General features: G+C 35.2%; 1 long non-coding RNA gene across 3 annotated transcripts in view; it reads right to left on the minus strand.

The window, feature by feature from the left end:
• Positions 1-7266: 7266 nt before the first annotated feature.
• LOC140615075 (uncharacterized) overlaps positions 7267-26269 on the minus strand; it is a 51384-nt gene continuing 32381 nt past the window's right edge. For all 3 annotated transcript variants that reach the window (XR_012015744.1, XR_012015743.1, XR_012015745.1), the window contains one exon: positions 7267-12403. This is a non-coding gene — a long non-coding RNA (uncharacterized lncRNA). The remainder of the gene's footprint in view (positions 12404-26269) is intronic.

Genomic DNA, 26269 nt, shown 5'->3' on the forward strand with positions numbered 1-26269 from the left:
ATAGTCCTCCTTCCACTCCCCTAAACTCCCAGCACATCCTTCTAGGCTCAGGTCACTGCAATTGCTGGCTTATCTGTATTTACCAGTAAGCTAAGAAATTTTCCAAGGAAGAGACTCTGGCACCTACTACAGGCCTACTTCATGTGATTCTGACAAACTACCAGCTGTATCTACAATGTAACTCTAGACTTACCTCACATCAATTTGTTTAAAATGTATTTAATTTGAAGGATTTAAATGTAGTTTTTCTTAAATTAATATCACATGGAAAATATTGTAATTAGAGATGAAGCTTGAGAATTAAAAATCAAGAGCCATTTTATCAGAAACATGTCTTGTAAGGGGATTTTTGCAGAATGTACCTAAAGAAATTAAGGCTTTTCATGATCTAAGCACAATGCCAGAAACAAGGGACCCAAAGATGAGTGAGACAAGACTCCTACAATTAAGGACTTGGCAAGTGGTGTTTATAATTAACTAAAAAAACAACAACAAAATAATCAGTGTTGATCAATACTCTTTTGGCATGTGATCAGAAGCATTTTTTGCACTGAGCCCTAGAAATTTAAACAAAATTATATTTTCTCTGCCTCTTTTTTTTATGATCATGAATCCTGCTTGATTAAAAATCTCTATAATATTCTTTCATTCACTCATTAACTCATTCATTTAATAAGTATTTCCTGACCATGTCCCACATCAGGCACTTTGCCAAGCACAGATGGTACAAAAATATAATAAGATAAATACTTTTCCTTAGAGACATTTTTAATGAAAACAGATAAATGCAATAAACATAGTAAACCTAAAAACGAAGTAAACTTAACTCTGCCTGGGGGTCATGAACAACTTCTCAGTGAAGATAATATTTAACTTTAGTCTTGAAGAAGAAGTTAGAGTTTGCCAGAAGTTTTATTATTTGAGGTGGCAATAGAGATGAATATGGAATTGGTTTTCACAGTGTGTGCTAACCAATATAAGCCTCTAGCTGTACAACACAGTTAACAACCCATGAGGGTGTTCTGGCATTTTCCTGACTGGAATCTCTTAGATGATTTTCCCAGGCACTTGAACTTAAAGAAAAGTATGAGTATATGTGTGGGGAGCACTCAACAAACTATTTTTCTATGCCATAAAATCTTTCACTTGAGAATAAATTTATCATCTCCAGATTTTGCTAACATGGGCTTTTTAGTGCCTTCCAAACAGTAAGAAGTAGGGATTCATGGAAAAGAAAAAGTTTCACAATACTTTCAAAAAGTAGAAGACATACCAGTCAATAGTCAACATATTTTAAATTCCTCGTTAAGACAAATAAGGAGGAAGACTTGTACTATATATCAATTTTGTTTATTTTTTATTCTAAGTTTGATTTTCCTAATCATAAATGAATAGATTCACACTGGAAAACTGGGAAAGAACAGAAGAAAATAACAATAATCATAACTGCTGTCACTTACTGAACACTTTCTCAGTGCATTGGGCTTTACCTACATCATCTAATCCTTACCACAACGCTATGAGATAAGGTAATATAATCATTATCATTTTACAGAAAATGAAAAGAGGCTTAAGGACACCTAGAGATAGCAGCAAGAAATAGTGCCACTTAACAAAAACTTAAAATATCTGATTCCAGAACTCACATTTATTCATCTTCTTTCAACAAGGCTGCCAGCATTTAATGTAGTTACAGACTTCCCCTTTTTCTTAATTAATTAATTAATTAATTTTTTAACAGATTTATTGACAGAGAAAGAGAGAGAACACATGAGTGAGTATCTGCACACAAGCAAGTGCCCTGGGTGGAGGGGCAGAGGGAGAGAGAGAAATCTCCAGCAGACTCCCTGCTCAGCTGGGAGTCCAATCGGGCTCAATCCTAGGACCCTGAGATCATGGCCTCAGACAGAATCAAGAGTCTCATGCTCAACCAAGTCAGTTAGGCATCCTATTTTAATTAATTTATGGACTCAATATTTTATTGCATAGTTGCATCAGGCACTATATTAGGTGCTGGAGGACAGTCTCTGCCATCATTGAATTTTTATTCTAGTGGAAGTGGTGGACATTGCACTCAAGCAATTACAAATGTGCAATTGCAAAGCAATTACAAATGTATTATACACATATAATAAAAGAAAGGTAGTTTAGGACCTTAAAATAAGAGGGACCAAATTTAGCCTGGTGTACCACAGAATACTTCCCCAAGCCATCTATCTGTGTACTTACTTATTTATAGTTGGTCTACTATTTCTGAGTTTTCAACATTACTTTGTTTACTTAACACTATATTCTAAGCATTTCCTGAGTAATTAAGTGTAATTTGTTTTAGCTACTTACATAATATTTAGATTTAGTAATGCATCCATTAACCATTTCTGTTATTGGATATTTCAGTAGTTTCCTATTTTTCTTTGTTTTAAACAATAATATAGTTAACATCCTTGTTCATAAAGCTTTTTTTTTTTTTGGTCTATGCCTAATTATCTGAAGATCATTTCCTTGGGAAAAAGAATTCCCAAATTAGAAGACTATAGATACCTGGAATATTATAGGATCTCAAAAATACACTTGCTGAATAAGTGAATACAGACATGAATGGAAAAATAGAAAATTATCACCATTTCAGTTTAAAACAGATGTATGGCTGTTCTGAGGGGTAAAAATGGGTTTCTAAACACCTCTTGCAACTTAAGTCCAAATTATCATTATTTACAGCAAAAGTAAAAAGCAGTTAGCACCTTCATCAAGTGCACTTCTATTTGTAACTTTTGTACAAAACTGTATTCCTCATTAGTGTAAAATGAGACCTTCCCTTTTTTTTTCCTGAGAAAGTGTGTGCACATGCAAGCATGAGTAGAGTTGGGGAGAATCTTAATTTAAGCAGGCCCCCCTGCCAACACAGAGCAGGGCTTGATCTCACCACCCTGAGATCATGACCTGAGCTGAAATCAAGAACTAGATGCTTAATCTATTGAGCCTCCCTACCTAAATACCCTGAGACCCTCCTTCCTGATCATCATTGCCATGCATCAAAACAGAGTGCCATGTAACTACCAATAGGAACTGCTAGTTGTGAATTTCACACAAACTCCCTGTTACCACCATCAAAGAAGAGTTTTGGAGACCAGTTATGTGACCATAAAGATGTTTCTTAACTCCTTAGATTCCAATTTCTATATTCAAAGAATTAGGAAAAATATCTCTGGCTGTGTGGCTGTCAAAAGGATTAAAAGATAAATGAGGAACGGCATACACATGCTGCCTACCAACTGTGCATCAGGTACTGTGTAAGGCCCTTCTTATGCTACATATAATGTCTAACCATGGTGACTCAGCATTTAGATCATTTGTCAAGAAGTATATATATACATGGGGGAAACAAGATAAGAGGATGATAGCAAAAGATACACAATTTCTCCTTGAGATGATAAAAGTGATCTAAAATTTGTAATGATAGTTACAATTATCTGTGAATTCCCTAAAAACTATTGAATTGTACACTTTAAATGGGTGAATAATGTGATATATGGATTATATTTCAATAAAGCTGTTAAAAAAGAGAAAATAAGTTATTAGGCAGCAATATTACCCAGTCAGACAGATTCTGGACTATGCAAGGCTGTATTTTAGCTCATTTAATAAATATATATTAAGCACCCGGTATGTGACAGAAGCAATTATAGATGGCAGAGATATAGCAACACACAAATGAAACAAAGCCCTACCCTAATGGAGTTAATAATAAGCCAAAAACATAGGCACATATAACAAGTATCAAGCATGGTAAGTGTTATTTAAAAATAGAGAGATCAGACTATTTTAAATTGAGTGATCAAGGAAGACAGCTCTGTGGAGGTATCCTGTGAATGGAAAACCAAATGAAATAAAGGAGCACCTACAATAGAGGAAATGGCAAATATCGTGAGCCTGAGATAAAAACGAATGTAGATATTCAAGAAACAGAAAAAATGCCTGTGTGCTGAAAGTATATTGAGTTCATTATCTCTGAGTTTGTGCTTCTGCCAGTCTGAATACCTGCTTGTACCTCTTATAAAATGTTGCAACTTCACTAGAAATAATTTGGAATTATAGTATCACCAAGGGGAACTTGGGATGTAACCAAAATTCCCCATTGTGGAGGCATCTTAGAGCAAAAGGGAAGTAAAATTTCTAATAATCAATGGCCATTTGCCTTTGGTTGGAGCAAAAATCTCTTAACTCTTCATTAAAGCTTTAATATTAAGCAAAACACATTATCCAAATACATTCATATATATGTGATATTATATATATATTCATTAAATGCTTCTTTGCCCAAACTCAATGAAATATGTGAAAATTTACAAACATTTCACTTTTGAACCCATCAAAATCTTGTTCCTCTATTCATTGCCTATCTTCTACAATAGCTTTTCCTTCCTCTGATAGTCTCCCGATTTTTCCTTTATCTTTTTCACCTAGATTTTCTTTCCTTTTAGCCAAATTCTCCTGGTATTAACCCAACGTCCCCCCCTCTCTGGTGTTATCCTAATCCTCACAATTTCCTTCAAAAATAGGATCACTGAAACAGGATTACATACTTGTAGGTAGATTTTAAGATCTGGCCTTTGTCTACCAGATAATTATCACATATTTCCTCAAACTTTGAAAGGAAAAGTAGAAATTTACTGAAAACTTTTAATAGTATGGGGAACTTGGAATCCCAATCTCCCTGACCTATAATAACTAATAATAACTAATACTTGTATTTATAGATGCATTTGATCTTTGATGCTGAAGTCTGGCAAAAACAACAACAGAAACATCTTATTGGAAATATTCCCAAAGTGAAGTTATTTTCAAGGCCCACCAAATAGAATAGGAATTTTAAAAAGCACAAAATGCGGGGCAACCCTAACTGAGGATCATACTTGTTATATCTCCAGTAAAAAAATGCTAGATACCAATCTAGTCTTGCAAGCAAAGAAAGGGCAAGTAAATCAGAGGTCTTAGCAATCACCTTTCCAATAACTTCAGTCAACATTCAGGATAGATCCACAGGCAGATGCTTCTGCTGCACTATTCTCACCATTTATGAATAGCCTTAAGCTATAAATGCAGGATGTGGTATGTAAACAAATACTCCAATGGGAAATAGTTCTAACAGACTTTTAGCATTTGCCCAAACATGTTGAGAGAGTCTCAGAACAAAAGCAGAGTAAGACCCAAAACAAAGTTAATGGCTTTGCAAAATAAAACCATTGAGTAGTTGGTCCCTTGCCATCTTGGGTGACCCAAAATAAAATGCCCATGACAGATCTTTGGAATTACCCATGATTTGGGATGCTTTGCAAAGAGTAATTTTTTCCTAGGAATGCCTGGGTGGCTCAGTCAGCAGGGTATTCAACTCTCGACTTTGGTTCAGGTTGTGATTTTGGGGTCATGGGATTGAGCCCCATGTGAGACTCCATGTTGGGCGTGGAGCCTGCTTGGGACTCTCTCTCTCTCCCTCTATTTTTGCCCCTTCCCTGTTTGTTCTCTCTCTCTCTCTCTCTCTCTCTCTCTCTCTCTCTCTCTCTCTCTCTCAAAATAAATAAATAAAATCTTTTAAAAAGAAAAGAGTAATTTTTTCTAAACACAATATGGATTCTGATCTACAATGATTTGGAGTCAAGGAACTTCCAGATGCTCCATTGCTGACAAAGGAATCAGCTACTCTAAGAGGCAAAAATTATCTTAAAAATGGATGACCTAGAAACCAAGAGACTAGCTTATCATTATGTCAAGCAGAGAGTCCTTAAGAAGGGTATTTGTGTCTGTGATGCCTCAAACACCTAGATTTTAGAAGTGCTCAAATAAACCATTATAGAATGCTAACATTCATCAAGGAATGCTCTTACACCAAAGAACAAATACTGGAAACTATATGAATGTAAGTTACATGGAGATAAGCTCTGACATTCCCAGGATAGCTGACTGGTAGTACCAGATGACATCGAATGGAACCTTCCTAAGATGCTTCATAAAATCCACACCACAGCAAGGACAATCTGGCCATCATTGTACACAAACAATGTGGGGGAAATTTGGAAAATTCGCTGAGGACATCTCTACTGCTCGTCTTACCTGCTAAAATGTAATCCTAGCAAAATTGTAAAGATGGGGGCATGAATGGCACCAACTTCAGACTCTATTTGACTCTCAAAATGGAATTTTATTTTTTTACTCTGCTTGTTGCATGCTTGTTTTCAGGGTCATTAAAGCTTTTCCTTGTCAAAGAGTAACAACTTGACAGCAAGAGAGAGTTATTTTGTTTTAGACTTCGCAAATCTAAATTACCTTTCTAGTAACCATACCCATTACACTGGGACAGTGGTTAAAGAACTCTGCAAGGCATTACGCTAATTTTGGGGCATCCTTACTTTTCAGGCAAAACAAATTAAATTATCAGTTTAAAGTTAGTCAAATTCTCAAAAGAATTTGAATATACTTTTTTAGCCAAGGTCTTGTCCTTAGCCTAAAGACAGTAATATCAACTCCCTTTAAAGTCATCCGTCTCTTCCTATGATTTAATAACAAGCCAACCATGCATTTAGTAATATAATTTGTAATCTTAGACTCTGCCTTGATACAAGTAAATATGGCTAAAATTCAGAAAGGGACTAATGTAATATGCTCAGTTTTATCAACAGATATGGTCAGCCCTCCTCAAAGTCCATCCAGCAATCCTTGTATGACCTAGAACCTGAAGAACTGATCTTCCAAAAGAGATATCAGAGAAATACAGCCTTTGATCCCCAGTGAAAAGGACACTATCAAGTTCTTTTAACAAAAAAAAAAAAAAAAGCAGTAAAACTCCAACGGGGTGGATCCGTGGATATATGTCTCACAATTTAAAAGTCACAAGCTATGTTCAGAATATAGGTAGATCATCCCAACTGAACACTTCAAGATGAGAATCCCTAAGAATTCTCCAGAAGCATATGATCTTCAGGAGAGTGCTAACTCAAGATTATTTAGGTCAATATGATAACAGCATAGAATACACAGTTTCCACCCAAGATCTTTGAAACTAGACCAACCAGATTCCCAGAGGCAAAGAATAACGTACTATCTGTCATCCAGCATTCTTACTTTAATAGTTGTCTATTTCCTGCCATTTTGCTGAATTTCAGTCATAAATTGATAATAAAGGAGCCTCTGCACCATAGTCATAGTAAAGAGACTTCCTCTAGTCATATTCATACACCATTTTGTTCAAGATAGAATTATTCAATACTATCATAAGATTCTTATATACTTTTATTGAAGTATGGTTGACACACAATGTTACATTAGTTTCACATGTAAAAAATGGTGATTCAGCAAGTCTCTACATTATGCTATATCATAAGATTCTTACAGATTTTGACAACAATGACCCTAAACCACAGTTACTTGGGTTTGCCATACACTCTCAGTACATCAGATAAAAATTTAATCACTATTTACTTAAATACTCAGAGTCATCCACAGAACATTTCTAGTACCTCATATATAACCATGATATCAACTATAATATACAGTCATGTAAAAATTGGACTTGACTGTCTAACAGTAAAAAAGATTTTTATAAATATTATTACAGTGTTCTCAACAGAAGCCAAAAAGCCAGCAAGAATGGGAATGAACAGTGAGGCTATGTTTTCATAATATAGAGAATCTCCTCAGAGATTCTCCAACATCCTTACAGGAATCATTCAACAATATCTAGAGAAAAACTCTCTTCTCAAAATAAGAGATAACTGGCACTCTTATTACATTAACCATTTACTTCCACAACAAAATTTGTGTTCCAACAGGTCCTGTCTTATGTGGCCCTCAAACCCTGACTTGTTTACTATAACAAAATTTTACTTGTCTATACTGGTAATTAGTCAAAAGTTTCAGGTACTCATGATCACCATACCTCTGTGCTTCAGGTCTCATTTAAGTGCATTCCCAAAATTTTCAAAACAAAGCTACTATAAGCTATTCTGGAGAATTAGATTAATTACTGATCCACATTTTATATGCACCAAGTGAGCAACAATTTCTACAATAAAGGTCACGGAATTAGAAAAGGTGGTCAGAAATTTATCACTAGATCAAAATTATAAATGATATTTTCCTAGTATCTAATGTTCATGCCTTAGAAAGCAGGTCTAAAACTATTTAGCACAAATAAAATAAATAATTAAATAGCTTTCACATTCTATTAGCTAGCCATGATGGTACCTGTGTAATTTTAAATACTTCATATTGAATTTGGTTAACTATAATTGGTCAGGTAGAACAATTCATCCAACTGAAGGTGATGACCCCTGACTGTCCAAAACAGATCAAAAGGGAGTGTGGGGGGAGGTGGGGAAGGGGGAGTGTGCGATGTGTTTTCTTTATAGATTTTGGTATTTAAGGATCATGATTCCAAAGCATTCGGGCTCTGATTCTTGGTGTATATAGCAGTTGTCAAGTGTGGCTTCTCATGAGTTGTAAATACTGCTGCACATCCACTGTCACATCAGATGATCCTACCACTTAATCAATCATCTGACAAAAGAAGCAAGTAGGGCAAACCCTTGTTTGACTCTGAACTGCTGTGAGTTAAGGACGTCACCTAGAAATCAGGACTGTAGTGTAAATCTGGCATACACTGATTTTAAGACTGACCCTCTGGCCTCACTCGAGAATGACCAAAGGATAGAGGTCTGAGAACCTATACAACAAATTCCATTGGTCATGCAATACTGAGAACCTAAAGAACTATCTTCATCAGTTATTCAATGATATTCAAAATCTCATGTCACTTAAATTGATTCTACCTTTAAGTTCAACAAACCTAAGGACTTACCCTACTTCTGATACCTGATTTCCCCTAACAAGATGTCATTTAAGAATTGTATGTTTGGTGTTCTCTGTCAATGGCATAAGTCAATAAAACTCAGTTTGGGGGATCCCTGGGTGGCTCAGCAGTTTAGGGCCTGCCTTCGGTCAAGGGCGTGATCCTGGAATCCCGGGATGGAGTCCGGGATCAAGTGCCGCATCAGACTCCCTGCATGGAGCCTGCTTCTCCCTCTGCCTGTGTCTCTGCCTCTCTCTGTGTGTGTGTGTGTCTCTCATAAATAAATAAATAAAATCTTTAAAAAAAAAAAACTCAGTTTGTATTGTAATGGGTATTTTTATTTTGCACTTTCTACACTTCAAACAGGCAAAAGAAAATATAATCTAGTGAACAAGTGTAGGATCTGCTCCTCCAGATGTAAAATGACTTTTTCATGGGTTAAAGAAAGGAAGGCAAAATGTATATGGTACAGACACACTACCAAGCCATTTCCAAGAATTTTGCCTCAAGAAGATTGGCATACGCCCAATGTTAGATAGGCTTTCTGCTTTCCTGCTCTGATATAATACTGACTCAGCTTGGCTTAGACTCATCTCATACAAAATCAGTATAAAATGATAGATATGTATAGACACATGGATCAAAGTACATGGTAGAAAAAGGACTGCATTTAACCTTGATGCTCAAAGCAAGTTATCTGTTATCATAATAACAGGAAGAAAGTAAATGAGAGACATATATTTCCCTACTTAGATGCAAAATCACTAATATGTCAAAGTGATTCTAGAGTTTACCTGATAGGATAAAAAAAGTGAGAACAATTCAAAATTTTTTATATAGATTAGCAATGAATAATCAATGTATAGATTATTTTTAAAATAAAGATAGCCTAAAATACCCATTTTATTTACATTACAGAGGAGAGATCATAAATGAATGAATAAATCAAAGACAATTCAATAAATAGTACCAAGACAACCAACTTAAAGCCTAATGAAATTAGACAAATTTTCATAATCTTGCTATGTAAAACTTCTTACAAATCATTATGAAGAAAACTAAAACTCCAATAGAATTACAAACACAGTATATAGATAAAGAATTCACACAAAATAAAATCCTGAAAGGAATAAAACCAGTAATCAAAGTGAGAATATGTTAATATTACTAGTCATTGTGGAAATGCAAATTAGCTATAAAATCGACACTCTCTAAAAAACATTTTAACTGATAATGCTCAAGATAATGGTGAAGCGAACATAAAACCACAAATGTCAGGAGTATTAACAACTTCATGGGACTATTCTACCAATGGTAAGAATCACAGCAAGGTTTTACTCAACAATACTACTCTACTCTCAAAGAATTTTTAAAGCCAATTTATAACCAATATTCAGCACAACATTATTTTAAAAAGTAAAGATTCAGAAACAACTTTAATATCCAGTCATAGGAGAATACCTACATTAATTATGGAAGGTTGAACATGCATCATTTGTGGATAATCACCATTTTGAACACTTTCCAAAATTTTGGCAATTTTTTTTACATTAAAAGTTTTACCTCCTAATGTAGAAGTAAGAAAACTAACATCCCTAGACTTCCTGTAATCGAATGCAAGACTTGAAGTAGGAAATGAGCAATAAGAATAGCACATGATGGGAAATCAATCTTGTAGCAAATTCAGTTATGGAACTACTAAAGTCAGTGGTGGCTGCAATGAGGTACACAAGGAGTGAAGCTTTGAAGCTAGGCTTCTCCAAGTTAGGACACCAGATGATCTGATTACAGACGAGTTGGAAAGAGATTCTGAATTGCTGTGAAATGCTTAGAATGATTTTGCATTAATTCTATAATTGGCCTATATACCTTATTTTTTATCTTCCTGAATTCTCATAGCAACTCACTTGTTCAAATATATTGTTCCATATATAAGTAACCTGAATATTTCAGAAAACAGTTTCATCAAAAGACAGGTGACTGTTCAGAAGTTCAGAAATGAGGATGAAGAAAAGAAATCAGGTATTTGAGTACCTACTAGGTTGGAATTAATGAAATTTGGGCCCATTACCTATATTTCTCATTAAATCATCACAATCACCTAGAAAAATAGACATTAATGTTTCCATTTTATAAATAAGGAAGTCAAGGAAGGCTAAATAATCTTCTAACAGTTACTGCTCTAATGGAAAGATCATTTCCTTTTTTAATCTTCACAACAATTACCATTTTCCAGATGAAGAAAGGAAAGTGAAATCACAAAATTATCAATTCCTGAGAGTTTTCATTATAATTAAGATTTGAATTAAAATCTGTCTGACTCTAAAGTCTACCTAATTCACATTCTACCATACTGCCTTCTGAATTTCAGTATGGTTGGTGGATACACATATGTACACAGAAATAAAAATATTCAGTAGTTTTGATGCTCCTTGGTCATTGACATTGCCCCAGTTCCAGAATGAAGTCATATTTATTCTGGATTGCATTGAAATTACATAGGAATGGCAAAATGATTCATTATAAGGGACTTATTTCAAACTACTCCTTGTCTTCCATGTTAGATGAAAAAGAAGTGATCTCCAGCTTTCAATTTATTATTATTAATTGACTTTACCAATTTCTCATAAATAGGTGTTGAATAATTTTAAATCAACAATTTGCTATAAATAAAAGGATGAATGATACTCAACAAAGTCACACACAATAACGTTTTATCTCTGCCTCAAACACAATGTCATTGTGTGACAGATTGATTTGCATTGACATTAAATGTCAGTTTTGTGAAGTTCCATCATGATGCACGTAGGACTGGCACCCAATTGAATAGCCTGCATTTCCATGTACAACAATAAAACCAAGTACATTTGGAAATGTCAGAAAACCTTCCATTAGCACCATTTGAGAGCATGATGGTTAAGACTATAGACTCTAGAGCCAGACTGCTTAAGTTCAAATCTCAATTATTTAACATTACTAGCTGTGTGACCTTGAATAAGTCACATAACCTTTCAATTCTAAAATAGAGAAAATAGTAACTTCCACATAGGTTTATGAGATTTGAAGAAGTTTCCAAAGCACTTGGCATAAGGGCCTGGCATGCAGAAAACACTAGGTACATATTACCTAATACAGCTACCACTTGCCATCAAAAGACTTTGGGAGAATGGAATTTAAACTACTGCACATACACATATCTGTATTTGGAAAGTTTATTTCAATTGATGTGAACCTTGATGTGCAGAAACTTGTTGGAGAAATCCTTTCACAATGCATAGGAATCTCAAATTACAATGATGTATGCTTTAAATATATTATAATTTTGTCAATTATACCACCATAAACCTGGGAGGTCGGGGTGGGGTGGGAGGGGTGAGAACAAGCATCAAAGCAGGACACGTATAAAAGAGAAACTGGAAAGCTAGGAACTCCTCAATTGTGTTTCCATGATTGAGTTCTGGGAGTCTTCCTTGAATCCTTCTGATCATTGTCTTTTTCTTGATTTACTTTGAGTAACTTTTGCTTTCATGCATCTTGAAGATCCCAAAGACAGTCTCCTTGCTAAAAAGACAGAAAGAAAAGAGAGAACAGATACAACTGAGAAGGAAGTCCTTGTCCCAGCCAGTGAGAACAGGCTCATCCACAACTTTGGTTGGCCCAAAATAATTCCTTCCATCCTCTCTAGTGGACTATCTCACATTTCCCCAGCAATGATGTTCAAAATGTTAGCCCAAGTTATATAGCAGACTCTGAGATCAGAGCCCTTAATGATATGTAGATATCTTGAAGAAAACATGAGTTAGAAACTTGAGCTGACATGTAGATTGAAGTTTTTATTTATAGCTTATTGAAGGTGAGAAGCTACATTTTCATTTAATTCATTTTACTGGAATGTAGAGGGTTGATTAGAAAATATATTAGATAGAACCTTTACCCCTAAGAGTTAAAGCCATTCCCAGGCTGCAAAGAAGTAATGAATTTCAAGAGTCCATGGATTCTTCTCTGTTCAAAGAAATAACTTTGGGGATTTTTTTATTTTGGGGTTTCTTTCATCAGCATCAAAATTTTCCAACTACTATATTAAGGAACACAGTTATATTTATTTAAATTGTTTCTCCTTGCCACAATATTTTTCTATGGTCTTCCTTATTTAAAAAAAAGGTGAGGGGATTTCAAAGTAGTTATCACAACTTTTCTTATTATACTATGCAATTCCTTCATATGTAAACTCCAGCAGATTTATCTGTTTGTATCACCAGCACCTAGAAGAGTAGAAAGCACATCATAGGCTCTCAATAAATTTTAATTATTATTGAATCCATGTTACTATAACAATGATAATAGAGTTCTCTGATCACTAAAGCAAAAAGGTATAGAAGAAGCCTATAGGTTTTAGAACCAGAATAGACAACCTAGCTGTGTTTTCTTAGCCACTGTGAAGTATAGTAATAAAGCACATGGCCAAACAGTTTAAAATCACAGCTACTTTTTCAATTATTTTTATATAAAATTATCTTAAATTATGTATTGAATCTTTTCCATTGTTTGGGGCTTTTAGTGTGCTTCTTAGCATTTTAATATAAAATTTAAATTCTGTATTCTCTATGAAACTGATGCTCTGAAATATGAATAGTAGATAATACCCACTAAGACACACTATCTGAAGGCATATTTCCAAAAAATGTAAGCTGATTCTCCATGATAAAATCATAAACCCCAAAACTTGCAAAATTGAAAGGTTGGATGTCGAGAACATCTACTCCAGTCTTCTAACTTCTAGCATATGAGAAAGGATCTACAGATCTGATGAAGATTTTAAAATTTTTGAGTGTCAGCAGCAAATATTAAAAGGATTAAAAAGAAAATAAAATTGTAAGAACTATAATCCAGGGAAATAACTTTATTACATATAAAATCCTTAAAGAAAAAAATCACTAAGACTATAATATATTAAAAAATCAGAAGGCACAAAATAAGTAATTTGCAAAAGAGAAAAAGCAACTAATAACCAATATATAAAAATGTAATAACATAACTCCAATTATAGCAATATAGTAATTAACTCCTTGTAGTAACAAAGAGGTAACATCTTTTATATGTGTCTTTAGTGATTTTGCATATAACAGGCTGGTGAGCAATAAAACAGTAATTTTTCTATTTAACTGGTAGAATTGTATACTGCCTTAAATCTTTGGGAAACTTAAGAAATCAAAAACTTAAAAAAATTATTTTATTGACAGCAATTGCATCCTTAGGAATTTAAAACATGAACGAATCAAATCCAAGTAACAATTAATCAATTAATCACATAAGTATTTATACTTATTTTTAAAATGAAAATAAGCAACCTTCCCTGGGGAAATGGTAATGTGAACACTGATATCAATTTAATGAAGTATTATGCAGTCATTAAAAATTTGGGTTTTGCATGATCTTACAGATATCTGCAGCCCCATATTCATTGTAGCATCATTCATAATAGCTAAGATATGAAAACAACCTGTGTCCATCAACAGATAAATGGATAAAAAAGAAGCTGTGTATATGAACAATGGAATGTTATTCACCCATGGGAAAGTAGGAAATCCTGCTGTTTGTGACAATGTGGATGAATCTTGAGGGTGTTATGCTAAGTGAATTAAGTCAGACACAAAAAAGACAAATACTATATGATATTGTTTATATGTGGAATCTAAAAAAGACAAACTCAGAAAACAGATCATAAATAGTTGTGGTTACCAGAGGCTTGGGGAGGGGAAAATGAAGAGACATTGGTTAAAAGGAACAAACTTCCAGTTATAAGATTAACAAATTCTGTAATGCAATCCCTATCAAAATACCAACAGCATTTTTCACAAAACTAGAATAAATAATACTAAAATTTGAATGGAACCACAAAAGCCCTGAAGAGCCAGAGTAGTCTTAAAAAAGAAAACAAAATTGTAGGTATCACAATTCCAGATTTCAAGATATGCTACAAAGATATAGTTATTAAAACAGCATGATACAGGCACAAAAATAGACTCAGAAATCAGAATAGATCCATGGAGAAGAATAGAGAGTCCAGAAATAAAGGCACACTTTTATGATCAATTAATCTATAACAAAGGAGGCAAGATATACATTGGGAAGAAGACAGTCTCTTCAACAAATGGTGCTGGGAAAACTGGATAGTTACATGCAAAAGAATGAAACTGGGCCACTTTCTTACACTATACACAAAAAACAAACTCAATGGGTTAAGAACTGAAATGTGAGAACAGAAACCATAAAATTCCTAGAACAGCATATAGGCAGTAATTTCTTTGACATTAGCTATAAAAATATTTTTCTAGATGTGTCTCCTGAGACAAGGGAAACAAAAACAAAATTAAACACTTAGGACTACACCAAAATAAAAAGCTTTCACAGGCAGAAGGAAACCATCAAAAAAAAAAAGATAAGGCAACCTAATGAATAGAATATATTTGCAAATGATATATCCAGTGAGGGGTTAATAACCAAAATATATAAAGAACTTACACAATCAACACCAAACACAGACACACATACATACATAAACAGACAGACATAATTCAATTAAAAATAGGCAGAGAACAGACATATTTCCAAATACCTATAGATGCCCAATAGACACATGGAAAGCTGTTCAACCTCAGTAATCATCAGGGGTGTGCATATCAAAACCATAATGAAATATCACCTTACACGTGTTAGAATGATTAAAGGAAACAACAGGTGTTGGTAAGGATGTGGAAAAAGGAATTCTTGTGCACCTCTGGTGGGAATGCAAACTGATGCAGCTACTCTGGGAAATGGTGCAGAGGTCCCTCAAAAAATGACCAATAGAATTATCACATAATACAGTAATTCCTCTACTGAGTATCCAAAGAAAACAAAAACACTAATTTGAAAAGATATATGCAGCTCATGTTTATTGAAGCATTATTTACAATGGGAAAGATACGTAAGCAGCCCAAGTGTCCATCCATAGATGAATGCATAAAGTGTTTGTGTGTGTGCATGTGTGTGCGTGTGTGATGGAATATTACTCAGCCATGAAAAAGAGTGAAATCTTGCTATTTGCAACAACATGAATGGTTCTGGAGGGTACTATGCTAAGCAAAATAAGTCAGTCAGAGAAAGACCAATACTGTATAATTTCACTTATATGTAAAACTTAAAAAATAAAACAAATGAACAAAACAAAAAGAGACAAAAGACGTAACTATAGAAAACAAACTAGTGGTTACCAGAGGGAAGTGAGAGGTGGGTGAAATAGGTGAAGGAGATTAAGAAAATAAAAGAGGGCAGCGCAGGTGGCTCAGCGGTTTAGCACCGCCTTCAGCCCAGGGCGTGAGCCTGGAGACCCGGGATCAAGTCCCGCATCAGGCTCCCTGCATGGAGCCTGCTTTTCCCTCTGCCTGTGTCTCTGCCTCTCTCTCTCTCTCTCTCTCTCTCTCCTCTCTGTGTATTTTCATGAATAAATAAATAAAATCTTTTAAAAAAGAATAAAAGAAAGATCTTTTTTAAAAAAGATTAACAAGTTCAGGGGATGTAATGTACAGCATAGTGATGATAGCCAATAATACGGATTACATACTTGAAAGTTGCAAAGAGAATATATCTTAAATGTCTCACTACAAAAAAAGAAATGGCGATTATGTGGTGGGATAGAGGTGTTAGCTAATGCTGTGGTATAGTTTATAAATGTATCAAATCATCACATTATGTACCTTAAATTTACACAATGCTATGTGTCAATTATTTCTTAATAAAGCTGGGAAAAAATGGTTTTGAATACTATTCAAAGTCTACATCAAATATTAACTGAGCAAATCAAGATACAAAATATGATATGAATTTTTATTACAATAATATAAGCACACTATAAAAATTTTCTGAAATGAAATATACCAAATACTAATAGTAATGACAATAACAATTACAAAATAAAAATCGAGCTATGCTCATAGAGATCTATTCCACTCAAATTAACCCAAACCTACAGCTAAAGAATCATGAAAATATTAGCCACCACAAACAAAGATTAGAAAGTAATTCTTCCTTAAACATGTAGGAATTTGAAATAATAATAAAAAGTTTTCTCAATACATCCACCGCCACAGAAAATTTCTGTGGCAAAATCAGAAAGAATGAGATGATGTTTCATTGCAATTTTGATATTCATTTCCCTGATGGCCATCTGCATGTCTTCTTTGGAAAAACGTCTATTCACGTCTTCTGCCCATTTTTACAAGTTTGTTATGTATTTTGGATACTAACCCTCTATCAGATATATCATTTGCAAATATCTTCTCCCATTGCATAGGTCACCTTCTAGGTTTGCTGATTTTTCCCTCACTCTCCAGAAGCTTTTAATTTTGATGTTGTTCCACTAGTTTAATTTTGCTTTTGTTTCCCTTGTCTCAGAAGACCTATCTAGAAAGAAGTTGCTATGGCCAATGTCAAAAAGGTTACTGCCTGTGTTCTCTTCTAGGATTGTTCAGGTTTCACATTTAGGTCTGCAATCCATTTTGAATTTGTTTTTGTGTATGGTGTGAGAAAGTGGTCCATTTTCATTCTTTTGCATATTGCTGCCCAGTTCTCCCAAAACCATTTGTTGAAGAAACTGTCTTTTTCCCATTGGATATTTTTTCCTACTTTGTCAAAGATCAATTGACCATATAGTTGTGAGTTCATTTCTGGGTTTTCTATTCTGTTCCATTGATCTATTTACCTATTTTTGTGCTAGTAGCATACTGTTTTGATCACCACTGCTCTGTAATACACCTTGACGTCTAGAATTGTGGCACCTGCTTTTCCTTCTCAAGGTTGCTTTGGCTATTCAGGGTCTTTTGTGGTTCCATACAAATTTTAGGTTTGTTTGTTCTACCTCTGTGAAAAGAACTGCTGACATTTTGATAGGGATTGTATTAAATGTGTATATTGCCTTGGGTAATATAGACATTTTAACAATATTTGACCACCTCACATCTCTTGGAATGGCTAAAATGAAGAACACAAGAAGCAACAAGTGTTGGCAAGGATGTGGAGAAAAAGGACCCTCTTGTACTGTTGATGGGAATGTACACTGGGGCAGTCCTTCTGGAAAAACAGTATGGAACTTGCTCATAAAGTTAAAAATAGAACTTTCTTAAGATCTAGCAATTGTGCCACTAATTATTTACCCAAAGAATACAAAAATTATAATTTAAAGGGCTACTTGTACCCCAATGTTTATAGCAGCAGCATCCACAATAGCCAAATCATGGAAACAGCCTAAGTATCCACTGACTGATGAACAGATAAAGAAGAAGTGGCATTTGTATACAATGAAATATTGTATCAGACATAAAAAAAGAATGAAATCTTGCTATTTGCTACAACATGAATGGAGCTAGGGAGTATTATACTACGCAAGTCAGAGAAAAACAAATTCCATATGATTTCACTCATGTGTAGAATTTAGGAAACAAAACAAACAAGCAATAAGGAAAAAATAAGAGAAAGAGAGAGAGAGAGAAAGCAGGAAAAACAGACTCTTAATTATAGAAAACTATGGTGACCAGAGAGGTGGAGTTGAGGGTTGGGGTAGATAAGTGATGGGGATGAAAAAGTACATGTGCTATGATAAGCACCAGGTGTCGTATGGAAGAGTTGAATCACTATACTGCATACCTGAAACTAATATAACACTGTATGTTAACTACCTGGAATTAAAATATAAACCTTTTAAAAATGAAAAACAAATCAGAAGGAATAGGAGGGACCTATGAAGAAGTTGATTTATGGCAAGAAAAGAAAGTATAACATGGACTCTCTTCTAAGTTTGCTAGGAAAGATATTTTATTACAGATAACCTAGGCTCTAACTCAGTAAACCCACCCTAGATTTTAGTAAGTCCCAGTCTCATAACAAAGTTAAATTCATCTTTCTACAGCCTATTAACCTTTCATTACTGGCTCTCAGTAAAAGTTAAAATCTTTTATAAAGCCATAGATGCTATATCAATATATAGCATTATATTACAGCAGAATTTTTTGATATTATTTAAAACCAAACTTGATTGTAGATACTTCTGCCTTCTAAAAGTTTGGATAAGGTACACAAATCACATTAATGGAAGGAAAAATATCTCCACCCTGGTTTCGTCACCTATGGTGAATAAGATAGTAAAACATAAGATTTCCTATTTTTTATACTACTTCCGTATTGTTAAAGAATAAGTAAGACCCAGGACAGATGACACTGTTTTAGCAGTTACTCAATTAGTTTTTAGTTCTCAAAAGTATGCCTGGAAGCAAATAAGGGAATGGGAAGTTAAAATCATTCTCAATAACTATTGTGAAAAGTAAGATGTGAATGTACCTTTTTTTTTAATTTTTTTATTTATTTATGATAGTTACACAGAGAGAAAGAGAGAGGCAGAGACACAGGCTGAGGGAGAAGCAGGCTCCATGAACCGGGAGCCCGACATGGGATTCAATCCTGGGTCTCCAGGATTGCGCCCTGGGCCAAAGGCAGGTGCTAAACCACTGCACCACCCAAAGATCCCTGAATGTACCTTGAAGAAGGAAAGAGAGGTACTAGCATGGCAAAAGGCTGGAACTTACTGGCAAATTTGATCAGTTTCCAGTGGTGGAGTGGTAGAAGAACTTTTAAGGAGGGAGATGTCTAAATTTGAAATTTATGGTATTTTCAATTTTGGCAATGAAAATGATCCCTCTATAATGCCTACTACAACATAAATATTTTTGTGAATGGTTTGAGAGGAAATTAAGGAAAAAAATAGTGTTTCTTATTTGAGTTGATGGCAATAAACTGGTAAATAAGATACAGTGTTGTGGAATGTTTACAGAACTGTAAACTCCAGGAAGTCAGGGTCCTCTGTCTTATTCATCACCTAGAGACTGAGTTCATGACTGAGAAAATCTCCAGTAAACATGTGCTGAATGAACTAACAAAATACAGCATCAATATACAAAGTTTAAACATAGTCATGTGAGAACACAGAAGAAAGTACTTAACTGTTCCTAGAGTTTTTAGGAATAGATTTGTGAAGAAGTTTAATTGAATGAAGTGCCATTTGAGCAAAATCTTGAGTTCCCCAGAAAACAGCATCATGAGTGCATTCTAGCCAATGGGGACAACACATATGGGAGCACAGAGGTGTGAAATGGCCTGGGGTGTCCGGGGATCTGCAGACTGTGTGGTGTGGCTCAGTCTCAGCATCCATGTGAGAAACTGCTGGGAAAAAATACAAAATAGGAGCAGAGGCCAAATCCTACTGACTTGGTGTGATGCACCACAGCAGAGTTCAGATGTTTCACTATGGGGATATGACTGGGTGTGTGTTAATAGGATAAGTACCCCATTTGACCAGGACACCACACTCTTATAAATACAAGTGAATAAACTAACCTCTGTGGTAATCTGAAGATACCCTCTTTTGTCCATGTCAGTTGAGGAAAGAAGCCATTTACACATCCAAGATGCATCCATTTGGAGGCCCAGAATTGTGGAGGCATTTCAGTCACACAACTTAAAAGACAACACAACACACTGAATATTGAAACTGTGAGACACCCCCTGCCTGTCAGTGCTGTATCGACAAGATCAGATGATCTATGAGATGAAATGGCATTCTTGCCTATTCATAAATGATACACACACACAATCATAATTTAAATTCTAACACATATGGAAGAAAAACCTAATTAGGATCATCAGAATGTGCATTGGAAATAGCACTGAAATATAAGGAGACTGGGAAAAGAACCTCCAGGTCTTTTGATTATCATATGCCTAAAATCTGCATATTCATACTCATCTGGAAAGCTACCATGAGCTGTATGGTCCTTATGCTACATCTGCAATTGCTATCTTCCTTTCCCCACCCCTTGAGTCTTCCACTAAATAATTGCTTTTTAAAAAAAAAAAAAAAAAAAAGCAAAAAATGGCAAGAGTAGCAAAGCAAAATTTTATCACTGTATTTTGCAGCCTCAAGCCAAATTGACAGTTCAAGCTTCCTTATTCTTATATATGTTGTTAATTTACCCCAGTATTAGTGATATTCCAAGATATTTAGACAAAACTATATGACAGCAAAGAAGACTCAAAGAGCAGATCCCAGTTGCCTAGTACAGAGGACAGGGGCAGAGGACAACTGACAGGAAGTCCTGAGAGACAGTTTTAATTTGGGGTCCACATACCACCAATAGGAATATAGATGGATTTCTAAGGTCCATGAACTTGCATGCATAAAGATAGTGCATATTATTTTCACTTATTTCTAATTGAAATTTAGTATTTCCTTAAACTATGAATGTAAGTAATAAATCACAATAGTATGAGCAGTGCCCATGACTTTATCACCAGGAGAAATGACAGATATTTTTATTTAACATTATAATCATTACAAATATATCACACATCTCACTAATTTGAAATTATAGTATTTAGACTTGCCTTTAATCACACTTAATCACAATCTTCTTACCTACAGATGTCAGCCTAACTATAGCATGGCTCTGCCCCTAGTAGTCATTCAACTCCTAACAATAAAACTGTGTGTTCACACACTAGTAACCAAGACATAGTCATTGCCTTCCAGTGAACTTTATAATTGCTTATTGGTGAATATACCAAAAGGTATGAGTCATGCTAATATTTTAATTCCTGTATTTCAGTATAATTGTCATTCTCTGTAATTTTGTACATTTATTATATGCATATAAAAACCTTATTCTGAGAATTGGTCTAAAAGCTTCACAGGACTACCAAAAAATTCCATTAAACAAAAAGATTTTTAATCACTTGGCCTAGATCACATTGCTTTCTGGAAATTACCAGGCATCAATTCATATCTTCCTTTCCTCCATTTATCAACTTGGTGTCGTTAAAGGATAGATTCTGGAGACTGAAGTGTGGGAGGGTTGGCAGTCTCCACTACTTAGAATAAAAACAGTAGGACTTCTAATTTTTATGTCAGGAAGGACTCAAGTCTGGAAGCTAAACTCTGATAACTTTCCAAAGTTCTGAACACTTGTTCTTTTGCTTGTATTCTGTCTTTAAAATCATTTGTATTCTATAGTTGTCAGCAAATCCCTAAGCCAGAAAGGCCTTGGGTTTCCCTTCAGAGGTAAAAGGGAGGCAAGCATTAAAACAAGAAGAGATCTCTCACACTCATAAGAATGGCTAAAATCAAAAACACAAGTAACAACAAGCATTGGGGAGGATGTGAAGAAAAAGGAGCCCTTTTGCACTGTTCGTGAAAATGCAAGTTGGTGGAAAACAGTATGGAGGTTCTTCAAAAAATTAAAAATAGAACTACCATATGATCCAGTAATTTCACTACTGGATATTTACCCAAAGAAAATGGAAACACTAATTTGAAAAGATACATTAACACAGCATTATTTACAATAGCCAAGATATAGAAGCAACTCAAGTGTCTATCTATAGATGAATGGATAAGAAGTGGTATATGTATGCAGTAGAATATTACTTAGCCATTGAAAAGGAATGAAATCTTGCCACTTGCACAAATAGATGGTTCTAGAAGGTATAAAGCTAAGCAAAATAAGTCAGAGAAAGACAAACACCGTATAATTTCACTCATATATGGAATTTAAGAAACAAAGCATACAAAAGAAAAAGGCACACAAAAAAAACACATTCTTACTTATAGGGAACAAACTGGTGGCTTCCAGAGGAGAGGTTGATGGGTGGATGGGTAAAATAGGTAACGAGTATTTTGCACAGCAAAGGAAACAACCAACAAACTAAAAGGCAACCTATGGAATGGAGGAAGATATTTATAAATGACATATCAGATACAGGGCTATCCAAAATCTATAAAGAAATTATCAAACTCAACACCCAAAACAACAAAAAATCCAATTAAGAAATGGGCAGAAGACATGAACAGACATTTCTCCCAAAGAAGACATACAAATGACTAACAGACACATGAAAAAAAGCTCATCACTCAACATCAGGGAAATACAAATCAAAACCTGATGAGATACTACCTCACATCAGTCAGAGTGGCTAAAATAAACAAGTCAGGAAAAACAGGTGCTGGCAAGGATGTGGAAAAATGGGATGTGTCTTACACTGTTGTTGGGAATGCAAACTGGTGCAGCCACTCTGGAAGACAGTATAAAGGTTCCTCAAAAAGTTAAAAATAGAGTGACCCTACAACCCAGCAATTGCACTACCAGGTATTTATCCAAAGGATAAAAACATAGTGATCCAAAGGGGCACATGCACCCCAATGTTTATAGCTGCAGTATCCACAAAAGGCAAAATATGGAAGGAGTCCAGATGCCCATTGACAGATGAATGGTAAAAAAGATAGATTAGATAGATAGATAGATAGATAGATAGATAGATAGATAGATAGATAATGAAATATTGCTCAGCCATCAAAAAGAATGAAATCTTGCTATTTGCAATGACATGGATAGAACTAGAGGGAATTATGCTAAGAAAAATAAGTCAACAAAAGACAAATACCAAATAATTTCACTCATGTGGAATTTAACAAAACAAATAACATACAGAAAGGGAAGAAAAAACAAAATAAGATAAAACAAGGAGGTTAATGATAAGAGACTCTTAACTATAGGAAACAAACTGAGAGTTCCTGGAGGTGCAAGGGTGAGTGGATGGAGTAACTGGATGATGGGCATTGAGGAGGGGACTTGATAGAATGAGCACTGGGTGTTATATGCAATTGATGAATCCTAAATTCCACCCATGAAACTGATAATACACTGTATGTTAACTAAATTGATTTAAATTTTCAAAAGATTCCACTTATCATGATGAGTGCTGAGAAATATACAGAATTGCTGAATCACTACATTGCACACTGGAGGCTAATTTAACACTGTATGTTAAATATAACAAGAATAGACCGAGCAACAGAATAAGTGGTGGAGTGTGGTGGGGGAGGTAATTTCCAAAAGGAGAGATAAGCACACTGACTTCCTGTCATAGGAAGAGAAGAAGGCAGATACCTGGAGCCATTCTGTGACTGGAGAAAAGTCACAGTAACATAGCGGACATCTGACATAGAAAAATTGCTGAGAGATTATTGTTAGGAATAAATCTGTTCTGACTCCAAGATCTGTTAGAAAGCCTATCAAAATACCATGGGCTTTCTTCAGAGAGTTAGAACAAATAATTTTAAGATTTGTGTGGAATCAGAAAAGACCCCGAATAGCCAGGGGAATTTTAAAAAAGAAAATCATAGCTGGGGGCATCACAATGCCAGATTTCTGGTTGTACTACAAAGCTGTGGTCATCAAGACAGTGTGGTACTGGCACAAAAACAGACACATAGATCAGTGGAACAGAATAGAGAATCCAGAAGTGGACCCTGAACTTTATGGGCAACTAATATTCGATAAAGGAGGAAAGACTATCCATTGGAAGAAAGACAGTCTCTTCAATAAATGGTGCTGGGAAAATTGGACATCCACATGCAGAAGAATGAAACTAGACCACTCTCTTTCACCATACACAAAGATAAACTCACAATGGATGAAAGATCTAAATGTGAGACAAGATTCCATCAAAATCCTAGAGGAGAACACAGGCAACACCCTTTTTGAACTCAGCCACAGTAACTTCTTGCAAGATACATCCACGAAGGCAAAAGAAACAAAAGCAAAAATGAACTATTGGGACTTCATTAAGATAAGAAGCTTTTGCACAGCAAAGGATACAGTCAACAAAACTAAAAGACAACCTACAGAATGGGAGAAGATATTTGCAAATGACCTATCAGATAAAGGGCTAGTTTCCAAGATCTATAAAGAACTTATTAAACTCAACACCAAAGAAACAAACAATCCAATCATGAAATGGGCAAAAGACATGAACAGAAATCTCACCGAGGAAGACATAGACATGGCCAACATGCATATGAGAAAATGCTCTGCATCACTTGCCATCAGGGAAATACAAATCAAAACCACAATGAGATACCACCTCACACCAGTGAGAATGGGGAAAATTAACAAGGCAGGAAACCACAAATGTTGGAGAGGATGCGGAGAAAAGGGAACCCTCTTACACTGTTGGTGGGAATGTGAACTGGTGCAGCCACTCTGGAAAACTGTGTGGAGGTTCCTCAAACAGTTAAAAATAGACCTGCCCTACGACCCAGCAATTGCACTGTTGGGGATTTACCCCAAAGATACAGATGCAATGAAACGCCGGGACACCTGCACCCCGATGTTTATAGCAGCAATGGCCACGATAGCCAAACTGTGGAAGGAGCCTCGGTGTCCAACGAAAGATGAATGGATAAAGAAGATGTGGTTTATGTATACAATGGAATATTCCTCAGCCATTAGAAACGACAAATACCCACCATTTGCTTTGACGTGGATGGAACTGAGGGTATTACGCTGAGTGAAGTAAGTCAATCGGAGAAGGACAAACATTATATGTTCTCATTCATTTGGGGAATATAAATAATAGTGAAAAGGAATGTAAGGGAAGGGAGAAGAAATGTGTGGGAAATATCAGAAAGGGAGACAGAACATAAAGACTCCTAACTCTGGGAAACGATCTAGGGGTGGTGGAAGGGGTGGAGAGATGGGGGGGGGCTGGGTGACGGGCACTGATGGGGGCACTTGACGGGATGAGCACTGGGTGTTATTCTGTATGTTGGTAAATTGAACACCAATAAAAAATAAATTTATTATAAAAAAAAGAGGCCCCCGCATATGATGACCACAGTGGTCCATCTCTAATTCTAGAATATGATCACTGACCTTAGAAATCCAAAGCCCCTGGAGTGCCACCACCACATCATTCCCCCCTTCCCACTACTTCCCACTATATCTTATAAAAGTGACAAAGTATTTCCACTCTGGTATAAAATGTCAATTCCTTAGGAAACAGAAATAACTAAGACCCATTCTCAAGAATACTGAGCAAGCTGAAACTCAGAGGGATTAATTAATTTACTAAAGTTCAAATAAAATAGTCAAGGTTACTTGACTCTAAATGGTTATTCTATATCTACCACATTCTGCTATGCAGAATCATAAACAAGAGCTCACATTATAGAACCAAATCCAAGCTTCAACTTCATAGCATCATAATTTTGGTCAGATTTATTTCTCTCTCTGTGCCTCAATTCCTTCATCTGTAAAATGTGAATAATAGTTCTACTTCACTTAGCACCATACACTTGGCACATAACAAGTGGGTGATTAAAGTTATTTTCATTATGGCATAGACATAAGTACAAAACTCAGAAAGAGAAGGCGGCACGAAACTAAAGATAGCAAGGCAAGATCCAGTGTCTCACATGATTTGCACAGCATTTTTATTCTTTCCACTTTAATTTGAGAAACATTTATTGCATATCCAATATATACAAGGAATAGTATAAAGATG

The sequence above is a fragment of the Canis lupus genome, chromosome 23 (assembly GCF_048164855.1).
Source record: "Canis lupus baileyi chromosome 23, mCanLup2.hap1, whole genome shotgun sequence".
In the NCBI taxonomy this organism is placed as follows: domain Eukaryota; kingdom Metazoa; phylum Chordata; class Mammalia; order Carnivora; family Canidae; genus Canis; species Canis lupus.